This window comes from Leptonychotes weddellii, chromosome 3 (assembly GCF_054177405.1).
Source record: "Leptonychotes weddellii isolate Sample4059 chromosome 3, ASM5417740v2, whole genome shotgun sequence".
Taxonomy (NCBI): Eukaryota; Metazoa; Chordata; class Mammalia; order Carnivora; family Phocidae; genus Leptonychotes; species Leptonychotes weddellii.
The window spans coordinates 8,821,537-8,833,742 of NC_138371.1; positions in this window are offsets into that span (position 1 = coordinate 8,821,537).

Below are 12,206 nucleotides of genomic sequence, written 5' to 3' on the forward strand. Positions count from 1 at the left end.
GCTCCCGCTGGGAGCATTTAAGCTCTTGTCGGGGTCTGGTCAGGAGCCTATTTTACTCTGTGTAAATGTGTGTGGGTCCAGATGAAAGGATACTCTGGCAAACCGTAAGCGGAGCCTCACAAACCACTAGTTATCTACCACCTGCTTCAGTTGCCTTCCAATAAATAACATCTTGTTGCTTTCTTCAAATTGACAGCGAAAGTCATAAATGTCAGGCCCCAGGACTTGATTCAAAAGATGTCACCTACCTGGTTCCTGAATCCTGTCTGAGACTGGGCATATTTGGGATCGAAGGTTACCAACCCGTGCACAGAGCTTGGCACCTTGACCTTGAATGGAGTCCCTACAGAGATTTTCCCTTAAGCCTGGCTCCTAAACTTGGCTGCACTAGGGGGGACAGATGAGATTAAGGATGCCCAGTCAAATTTGAATTCAAATAAGCAGCGAATAAATCTTTAGTGGAAGTATGTCTTATGCAATATTTGGGACTTACTTCTACTAAAAAATGTATGTGTTCTCTGATACTGAAATTTCACTGGGCCTCGTATACTTTATTTGCTAGACTCGGAAATTGTTGGCTTAACGCTGGAATCATCTGGAAGTTTTGGAAAATACTGATGTCTGGGTCTCACCCCCAAAATTCTAATTTAGTTGGTTTTGATTGGACCTGAACATAGGAGATTTTAACAGCTTCTCTACTGATTTTAATATGCAGAAAGGGTTGACTGCCACTGTGTTAACACGGCTTCTAAACTGTTCTCAGCTTTGCAGGGGCACCTTTGTGGCTCAGTTGGTTAAGCATCTGACTCTTAATTTTGGCTCAGGCCCTGATCTCAGAGTCCTGGGATGGAGCCTTGTGTGGGGCTCTGTATTCAGCAGGGAGTCTGCCTTTTTTTTTTTTTAAGATTTTATTTACTTATTTATTTATTTGAGAGAGAGAGAGAGAGAGCAGAAGCAGGGGGAGCGGCAGAAGGAGAGGAGAAGCAGGCTCCCCGCTAAGCAGGGAACCCAATATGGGATTTGATCTCAGGACCCCAGGATCAGACCCAAGCCAAAGGCAGACGCTTAACCCACTGAGCCACCCAGGCGCCCCAGGGAGTCTGTTTAAGGATTTCTCTCCCTCTGCCCCTCCCTCCCACTCGTGCTTTCCCTCTCACATGTTCTCTCTCTCTCAAATAAATAAATAAATCTTAAAAAACTGTCTCAGCTTTGCAAAGCTTCACACATTTTTTTCATCTTAATGCTCTAGGTTCCCTTAATAGTCTGCTTTACTTAATCCAATATTGTTGGCTAGTCAACCACCCTGAGCCTCAGTGCGCTCAGCTGTGAATAGGGGCATGGAACCGGGTTAACCCCTGACCCTCAACATTACCCATCAAATTGCTCCTCCGTGCAGAGAAGAAAGACCCGTATGTATCCCAAAAGGCCTAAAGCCACTGGCCACAAGCAAGAAAACATTTTTGAGCTCGCATGATTTAATCTTCAAAATCCCTGTGAATTTTGTGTTTTCTTCTTTGGTAGACATTTGTGAGTCTTAATATAAAAATAACGAAATGTTTTTCCTTTACAACATTCACGTAAGATCGACAGCAAAGGCGGATTCTATTTATCCCACAATGTCGTGGGCCTCTTGGCTCACCAGCAAGATCTCCCAGAGGAAGCACACCCTGAGGTCATGCTCCTGTGTGCTATGGAGTTGGTTCACTGATTTCATTGAGACACAGTTACTACCTTTCTGTACTTGGAGAAATACAGAACTCGGTGTTAGGCACCATTGAACTTGCTACTGACTCGGGTCTCCTTCTGGCTCAGTAATAGAGAAGGTGAACAGAAACAGGCTTTAAAAATGGCCCCAAACTTAGAAACATCCTGAGACTTCATGGATGCAAGGCAAGGTAAGTAAATCATGGCATTTCACGTGTGGAATTCTGTGTATGTAGTAAAAAGAATGAGTTACATTTTTTTATTTTTATTTTTTTGGTGTTGACCTGGAAGGATGCTCATTCCTTATAGTTGGTGAAGAAAGCAGATTATAGGATAATCTAGCCTGGACAGTAGAGAGATAGGTTGGGTGGGTTGGGGATAAAGGGAGACTATTCCATTTGCTAGACTCATTATAGCGCATCACTGGGGAGTTGGTTGAAATGCAGAAACTCAGGCCTTACCCCAGGACCCCCAGTTGAAATCTATTGTTTAACAAGCCTCTTAGGTGTTTAGAATACACATGCAATTTTGTGAAGCACTTCTTTAGACAACTCTGGGTTGAGAAAAGTGTCACAACTGCTATGTATTACTTTTGCAGCACATGAGCGAAATTAAAATTTTTTTTGAAAATATGTTTGTAGGTTCAGTATATAGTGTTTATGGTAACTTGTTATTTTAATCCAAGCAAGTTTCTATGACCTGTGCTATTTCTCGGCAAAGGACGAAAGCAGGATGGACCTGAGTCTGCCACACACACCCTGTGGCCGGCGGTTTCTCTGACTTAAATTGGTTCATGTTCTGAAACAACATCCTGTGTCTGCACGTCCCCATAGGACCAGGCCTGAGTATGACTGCATGTGTCTGCATGTCACTCAGGGCCGCGGTGGCTGCGTACCAGGGCACAGAGCCTGGCATGGAGAACAGTCAGCCCTTCCGTGAGCTGACCGTATTTGCTGAGTGGCAGAGAAGCTTTGCAGAGTTTGGTCTGGTCAGTTAGGAAACTGGCTAGACCGGGGAAATGCTATGGTTTCAGGAATTGTAAATAACGCTGAACAGATCCCTTCTTCTAGCAGTTTCCAAAGCAGTCTGTCATAGCCTCTGCAGTGCCTTGGGAGGAATTTTCAGTGGAGAACGAAGTAAGGCTCTGTTGGTTTTGCTAACAGGATAAACAGTTCTCCTCTGACTTGCAGACTGGCAACAGCCCCACTGGACGCCCTCATTGCACATTTCACTGTCCTATAAACCATCCTATGGGAAGGCTGCGCATGCTGGAGATAGGGCCACAATGTGGGATCAGAAAAATCTGTGAACCCGAGTCCCTGGCAGGAACTTCACTTTTAAAGGAGAAGAGGGGTATCTAAACAGAATAATGAACTATTACAAAAGGACCCCGGGGCTGTCTCTTTTGAGCCCCCTGAAAGCCAACTCTAGACTTACCCCAATGGCCCATAGGATTCCCTGAGCCCAGTGAGAAACCATCCAAAGGGATCACTGGGGATTAATGGAGTGTTACCAGCTCACAGAGTTAAGTGTGCCTGGGTGTAATTAGCAAAATGAGGGATGGAAGCTTCGCCTCCATTGGGAGAAAAATGGTGGCCCTGGATGACCTAGTCTTGCTGCTCCTGCTGGTCTGACAAAGATGAATGGGAGGACAAGTTCTGCTTTTGATGAGACCCAATGAAGTGATGTCTGCATTTTACTAAGGTCATATGCAAACACTTCACCCTTGCCAGAAACCAATGTGTAAACACAACCGCAGATCCTGTGTAAACAGGCCCACAGATCCTTGGAATGACCAGTCTGTTGACACTTGGAAAAACCACATGGATACCCCCCCACCCCCCATTGAGAGCCACTGTTCTCTCTGATTCTGCAGCATTTATTTTTACCCCATGGTTTATGATCTGAACGTTCTTTGTTTAAACCCAAAGGCTCTTTTAGTATCAAAGAGTTGTATTTCCTCTGTTGTCTTCTGGTTAATTGCCTGGGAATGAGCCATGCTTTCTAAAGCGTGAAAACTAATGGGCATCATCTTGCCATTGTGTGACTCAAGTGTTTTTGCAGAGAAAAGAGGCACCAAATGGAGAAAGTATCACTGGGGACATCTGCTGGCTCTCGTCTCATGAGAGTATCTGGTAGGGTTTCGTTGAGATGTAGAGTTGCTGACCTGAATCTGGGAGGGACTGAAAAATGAAATCAATTCAGTCCTCATCTCTTACAGGTGAGTTCCCTAGACACCAGGCTGTTCTCATGTCCCTGCCCAAGATGTCCCCCATCCCTGGAGTACCCTGCTCCTTCCTCTTTGTCAGGTTCCTCCCAATCTGGCCACCTCTGTCCAAAAGGTTTCTGTTATCCTCATAATACTTGGGCCCCCCAGCAAGTAATGTCACATTTAAAGAAAAAGTAGACTAGCAGGCAATAAAATTATGAGAGGCAATTTTCATCTTTGTATTTCGTAAAATACCCAAAGCTGAGTGTGATGGGGGTGGGGGTGGGGACAAAGAAATAGCCATGTTTCTTTAAAATCTTTTCTCGGTACTCTCCTCGCTCTTAGTATCTTTCACTTGGATTTCATCTCTTATCCTTTCAGTCACAGCTCCCAGTGAAAACATTTCCCGAATGTGGCCTAATAATCCCTCTACTCTGTGGTTTTTACAGTGTGTGGGCTGGGGAGCCAGCCCGCCTGTGTTCCAATCTCTGTCTTCTCATTTGTAGCTCTGTGTTCCTGGTAAGTTACTTAGTCCTTTCCCACAGCTGTAAAACAGGGACAAAGTTCATGTGAGTTAATACATGTAAAGTACTCAGAATCATGCCTGGCACCTAGTGGGGGCTAGGTGTGTGTTTACTGCTATCATCATCCATTTTGCCACTGTCCAGCCAGTAGGACCCTCTCTTTCTAAAACACAATCCATCAGCCACTCCCTTTTGCTCTTTTCCGCCTGTCCAATACCCCAGGTCTCCCTACCAAAGCAGGGGCGGGGAATGAGGAAGAAGAGAGGCAACGGATCATTTTGTAGCAGTGCTTTTTCTCCAATACATCAGCGTGCTAAACTTCTAATTATCCTTTAAAACCCAGGCAATGCTGTCTCTGTGACCTCTTTTAATTCTCCAGAGGGAGCTCTTCCTTCCCTTTCCTGAACCACATCTGTACATCTTTCGACCATTGTGCACACCACCCAAGTCAACTGTACCTGCTTGTCTTTCTAACGGCACCATTAACAGCGAACTCCTTGGAGGGGAGAGCACATGTCTTATCTCTCTATCACAACCACAGTGTTTGGAACACAGAAGGAGCTCAATCAAGTTGGTTAAACACAATGAAATGAGGCCTTCCATTGCTTATGGGGAAGGCAATGGTGTTACAGACTTGGGGTTGGGGGGCTACAGAGGATGGTGTCCAAGAAGGCTATGGGGTTGTCTTGCCACCACTCCAGAGGTGCAGAGTACAGAAAACTGCTTCACGCTGGGGAAGACACGCTCCAGCTTGCAACAATTATGCTCGGAAGGACTCCTCTCCCTGCACACGAGATTACTGAGTGCTATTGACAGTAAATATGATAATTATCTAATGACATTCGTAAGTGTCTGAGATACTTGGCACAGTGCCTATGACAACATGGGAGCCATTTTCCATTTATTTCTTGAAATGAATCTGACTCATTTAAAAATAATCACCAACCAATCAGCACCAACAAAAAAACCGTAAGTTGGATAAGCATTTGGTGTCCTCTGCTGCCCCTCTGAGAGTATGGGTATGGAGCTTTTCCGTCCTGTACATAGGCAAACACTTCCCTCTCTGACGGAATTTGCCTTTTAAGAAGACTAGAGCTTGAGGGAGAGAGAAAACGAGGCCTCTTTGGAGGTTCAGGTGTTAGAAAGCAAAGCTTCTAATTAAAATTAGACTGGACAACCCAGCACGGAAGCTACAGTGGGGACACCTGAATCCTGCCACGCTCCCCTACCCACTTTGTGTTGGGAGAAGGCAATGCCTTGGGGGCAGATACACTGGTGGTACTGAAAAGAAGGTGGTGATGACCGGTGAGCATTGCCTGGTCTTTCTGTGTCAAGGTCCAGGATGACTGCTGGTGCTGGGAAGTGCTTCAGGTGCTGGGATGGGACTCTCGCTAAGGTAGACCAGGATCAGGCCCACAGGGACGGCGTTGGGGGGGGGGGTCACCTACAGAGGGACCATGTGGTTGTGGAGTTTTGTGGAAAGAGAGAAAAGCAAGCTCTCTAGTGGAGGGTGAGGCCACAGTTCTCATGCACTTCAATGTGAAAAGTATGACCGTATCCTCCATACTCAGGTACAAAAACACCATGTTTGTTTTTCTGAATCATGTTCAGCCTGGCTTGGATTCCAGCCTTCTTCTGAGATAAGGTACAAAAAGCTGGGACTTACACAATCCTGAGAGGCTGAGGAAGAGCCCGGGGTCACTGGTGGCCTCTGAGCTATTGAGGAGACAGGGCAGGAATCCTTCAGAAGATGCAGGATGGGGCACCTGGGTGGCTCAGTCAGTTAAGCCCCCAACTCTTGATTTCGGCTCAGGTCATCATCTCAGGATCGTGGGATCAAGCCCCGCGTTGGGCTCCGCACTGGGCATGAAGCCTGCTTGAGATTCTTTCTTTCCCTCTGCCTCAGCCTCTCCCCGACCCCCACTCACACCTACACACACTCTCTCTCTCTCTAAAAAAAAAAAAAGAGAGAAGATGAAGAAGATGATGAGGGATGGGGGAGACCAGATGATTTGCCTAAGTTCTCACAACAGCTAAGAGACACGGCCATGGTTCGCACACAGCACTTCCAACCCAAGTCATTTGACTTGCCTTGTCTCCTCCACTGGCCAGAATATTCCATAGGATAGCAGCTCTCAGCAGGGCTGCTGTGGAGGAGCCGCCATGTGCCCACACAACGATTCTGCAGGGCCAGCACTGTTCTCACCAGCCCGAGGGAGGGTTACGAAAGCTGAGTGAGAGGGCTCCCTGTGTCCAAGTCTCGTGCCTAGAGTTCAGAAACCAAATAGGAAGTGAAACCACAGAACCATCTGTAAGTGAAAAAATAAAGAAGTGAGGAAGCCAGGAGGAGGAAGCATTGAAATGAACCCTGATTTGGTGCCGATGACGGTTGAAGAGGGTCCATGACATGATCAATGATGGGAGTCTTCGTTTTATTAAGAACCAAAAGATGACTGCAGTTCTTGCAACTTTTATAGCAACTGGAGAAGAGCAAGGTGTACCTAAAAAGAAACTTACTGGACAACCCAAAAGGAGATACTAAAGGAGTTGATGGCCAGAAATACTTAGGGGCGCCTGGGTGGCTCAGTCTTTAAGCGTCTGCCTTCAGCTCAGGTCATGATCCCAAGGTCCCGGGATCGAGCCCTGCGTCAGACTCCCTGCTCCGCGGGAAGCCTGCTTCTCCCTCTCCCACTACCTTTGCTTGCGTTCCCTCTCTCGCTGTGTCTCTCTCTGTCAAATAAATAAATAAAATCTTAAAAAAAAAAAAAAGAAATACGTATATTTTCCCTCCAGAACCATCCATGAAAATTATAGCTGACATCTTCCAATATATAGCAAAGCACATGCCAAGAATTGATTCCATTTCAGTTAGTGGATACCATTCGTAGGAAGCAGGTGCTGATGCCATTCTGGAACTGGCCAATACTATAGCAGGTGGGTTAGAGTACTATGGAACTGGACTCCAAGCTGGCCTGATGTTTGTTCAGTTTGCACCGAGGTTATCTTTCTTCTGGGGAATTGGGATGAACTTCTTTATGGAAATAGCAAAAATGAGAGCTGGGAGAAGACTCTGGGCTCACTTAATAGAGAAAACATTTCAGCCTAAAAACTCTTAGGTCTCTTCTCTAAGAGCACATTGTCAGACATCAAGATGATTACTTACCGAGCAGGATCCTTACAGCAACTTTATTTGACTTCTCCAGGCCAAGTCCTCAGCAAGGTCCTGGAGATATAAAGATTAATTAGACCTCAAGTTCACCGCCTAGTCTAGGGCCTGTCTCTGACATGTGCAGTTCATTCAGTGCAATCGATTTAACCCCAGGTGTCTGTTACCAGGTACAGAAGCTCTAGAAACAAAGTGTGACTTCATAGCTCACGGGATCAGTGAAGGTGTTGCTCACATATCAGTGGTCCTTGGAATTTAAATAAAATGGATGCCAGTCCCCAAGCTCATGAATAAGGGACAGCCGGTGCCTTCTCTAAATTTCCTGTCAATTTTCAGGGTCTCATGGATTCATGGTTCTTTCTGACTCTGAGAATCTGACAGATGTGAAACTCACAAGAAAACAAATGTCTCACTTTCTACAGCTTTTCCTTCCTCTGCCTTACTCTGCCAGATATGGAACTCATCCTTTTTCTACAAAATATTTCACACCAGTTGGGGTCATATTAAAGAACAATGGTATGAAGACCAGGAACAAATTATCACCAGTCAGAATAGACATTGGCTGTAAAAAAACTCACGTGGCCACTGATACATGCAGGCTGATAATCAGCTATCCATATTAAGCAAATGTAGGGACAACTGATTTTAATGAAAGTATGTGGACTTGGGTTTTACACTTAAAGGATGCATAATGTCATATTATATGGTCCTATCTTTAAAGGGCTTTCTGTCATATCATGGGAATTCCTCATTGGTTGACTTTCTCAGAAGTTCCTGATGCTCCTCCATGTTGCTTGATCATCTTAGGACCCTCTTTGCCAATTCATGCCCATCTTTTTCTTCAATTTTATGAGGTACAATGTACATACAGTACAATAAGATGTGTTCATTTTAAGAATACAGTTCAGTGAGTTTTAACAAAAGTGTGAACCCAATTAACCAACACCATCAAGATATAGAATCACCCAAAAAGTTCCCTCATGCCCTTTTGCAGTAGGTATCATCCCCACCTCTGTCTCCAGGCTATTACTGATCTGCTTTAGGCCATTCTAGTTTGGATTTACCTTTTCTATACTGTACAAATGGGATCATTCAGATGTGTTCTTTTATGTCTATAATCTATTCACGAGATTTAATTTAATTTCACTGAAAAGAAAATACTTCAGTTTACATATAACATTCACCTGCAAATGGACATTTGAGTTTCTCTTTTTTGACTATTACAAAAGATACTATGAACATATGTGTATAAGACTTTGTGTAGAAATATGTTTTTATTTCTCTTGAGTAAATACCTAGAAGTAGGATTGCTGAGTTACATGGTAAGTGTGTATTTATCTTCATGAGAAACTGCCAAACTGTTTTCCAAAAAGATTGCACAATTTTACATTCCCACAAAAGACACACAGAAATTCCAGTTGCTCAAGAACCTCACCAAAATTTGATATTGCCAGTCCCCATTGTAGCCATTCTATTGGGTATGCACCTGTGGTATCTTTTTTTTTTTTTAAGATTTTATTTATTTATTTGAGAGAGAGAATGAGATAGAGAGAGAGCATGAGAGGGGGGAGGGTCAGAGGGAGAAGCAGACTCCCCGCCGAGCAGGGAGCCCGATGCGGGGCTCGATCCCGGGACTCCAGGACCATGACCTGAGCCGAAGGCAGTCGTTTAACCGACTGAGCCACCCAGGCGCCCGCACCTGTGGTATCTTATTATTATTTTAATTTAGCTAATGATATTAACTGTCTTTTCCTGTTTCTTGGTCATTTGTACATACTGTTTTGTGAAATATCTGATTGACTCTTTTGCCCATTTTTAAAATTGGGTTGCTTATCTTTTTATTAGTATGTGTAGAATTTATATATTCTGGGCACAAGTCCTTTACCTTTTACCTGTTTTGCAGATATTTTTTTTCCAGTCTATGGTCCACCTTTCCATTTTCTTTGTGCTGTCTTGTGCTATCTTGAAGAGAATAAATTTTTATTTTTGATGTAGCTCAATTATAAGTTTTTTCTTTTATGATTTTTATGTTCTGTGTTCTATGTAAGAAATGACTGACTACCCCCAAATCATGAAGATTTTCTCCTGTGTTTCTTTCTATATGTTTATAGATTAGCCTTTACGTGTTCATGATTGGTTTAACTTTTGCAAATAGTGTGGAGTAAGAGCCAAGAATTATTACTATTATTATTTTTTAAGATCTTATTTATTTATTTGACACAGAGAGAGAGACAGCTAGAGAAGGAACACAAGCAGGGGGAGCAGGAGAGGGAGAAGCAGCCTCCTGGCTGAGCAGGGAGCCCGATGCGGGGCTCGATCCCAGGAGCCTGGGATCATGAGCTGAGCTGAAGGCAGACGCTTAATGACTGAGCCACCTGGGCACCCCAAGAATTATTATTATTTTTTAGTGGATATACAGTACCAGTTTTTGGAAAGAAAATGCTATAGCCTTGATATCTTTGTCAAAAATCAGTTGACCATCAATGTTTTATACTTCTCAGTGTACAGGTCTTTTGCCTCCTTGGTTAAATTTATTTTTAGCTATTTTATTCCTTTTGATGCATTTATAAATGCCATTGTTTTCCTAATTTATAAACTTCAGTAAAAAAAAAAAATCTGTTCACTATATGTGAGTGAGTTTTTTTCTGGACTGTATTCTGTTCCATTGATCTATATGTCCATCCTTACCCCAAGATCACACAGTCTTTATCACTGTAGTTTAATGTTGTTTTGAAAGCAGATAGTGTTGGCTATAATTCTGTCCCTTTCTTTCAATTTTGTTATGAATATTATGTTATGAATGCAATTCTAGGTCCTTAGGTCATTTTATTTTCATATACATTTTAGAATCAACTTACAAATTTCTAAAAACAAAAACTTTTTGGGATTTGATTGGGATTGCATTAAATATATAGATCAATTTGAGGAGAAATGGAATCTTGACAATAATGGGTCTTAATCCATGAACTTGGTATATATCTATTTTTTTAAAGGTCTTCTTTAATTTCTCTCAATATTATGTAGTTTTCATACTACAGAACTTCTATATGTTTAGTTAAATTTATCTATAATTATTTCATGTTTTGATGCTTTCTGTATGTTTTGAATTCTATTTTCCAACTATTTGTTGTGGTTATGAAAAAAGAGAATTGACTTTTATATAAACTTTCATGCCGCATCTTCGCTGAACTTGCTTATTAGTTGTAGGAGCTTTCTTGAAGATTTGCTCAAATTTTCTATATATATAATCATGTCACAATGTCATCTAAATTGTCAAATTTCTGGTATAGATTTGTTCATAATATTATTACTTTTGTTACTAGCCCTTATTATCCTTTTAATATTTATAGATTTATAGTAATGTTCCCTTTTTTATTCCTGATATTAGCCACTTGTATTTTCTTGACCCATCTAGTTTTCTGCTTCTTAAAATGTAATCCCCAGAAGCATTAGAATCACTTGGAGACTTATTAGAAATGAACATTCTTGGGCCCTACTCCAGACCTATTGAATTAGAAACTCTGGAGTCAAAAGTCCAGCAATCCATTTTAATAAGAATTCCTGGTGATTCTAATGCACATTAGGTTTAGAAACTGCTGCTTTAGAAAGAAGCTTATGGATTTCATTGATTTAAAAAATATTTTTGGCTTAGTTGAATTTCCCTATCATTTGTCCACTTTCTATTTCTGCTCTAATCTTTCTTTCTGCTTGTGTTTAATTTGTACTTCTTTTTCTATCCTCTTAAGGTGTAAGCTAATTGATTTTGGACCTCTGTTTCTTTCCATTGTAAGCACTTAAAACCATAAATTTCTTTCTAAGCACTGCTTTAACTATATTCTGTAATATTTGATATGATTTATTTGCATTTTTATTTAATCCAAAATATATTCTAAGCTTATGTGTTAGTTCTTCTTTGGCCCTGGTAAGTTTAATTTTCATATATTTTGAGATTAGTTTTCCAGAAATCTTTCAGTTATTGATTTCTAATTTTAGTCCTTTGTGGTCATATAATACAATCTTTATGATTTCATTTCTTTTAAGTTTATTCAGAATTTTCTAATGGCTCAGCATATGGCCTATATTGATTAATTTTCCTCAAGCAGTTGGAAAGAATGTGCATTCTGTTTTTGTTGGATAGAGTGTTCTGTAAGTGTCAGTTAGGTCAAGTTGCTTGATAAGATTGCACTTACTGATTTTCTTTCAATTACTGAGAGAGCAGTACTGTAATCTCCAACTGTAATTGTGAATTTAGTTCTCCTTTTATGTTAGTCTTTGCTTCATTTATATTAGCTGTATACACTGTTAGGATTATTATGTCTGTTTGACAAATTGATTCTGTTTGTCATTATGAAAACGTTCTTACTCCTATTTTTTCATTCTATAGACTACTTTGTTCACCATTGATATCATCACTCTAGCTTTCTTTTTTAAATTTTATTTTATTTTATTATGTTATGTTAGTCACCATACAGTACACCATTAGTTTTTGATGTAGTGTTCCATGATTCATTGTTTTTGTATAACACCCGGTGGTCCATGCAATGTATGCCCTCTTTAATACCCATCACCAGGCTAACCCATCCTCCCACCCCCCTCCCCTCTA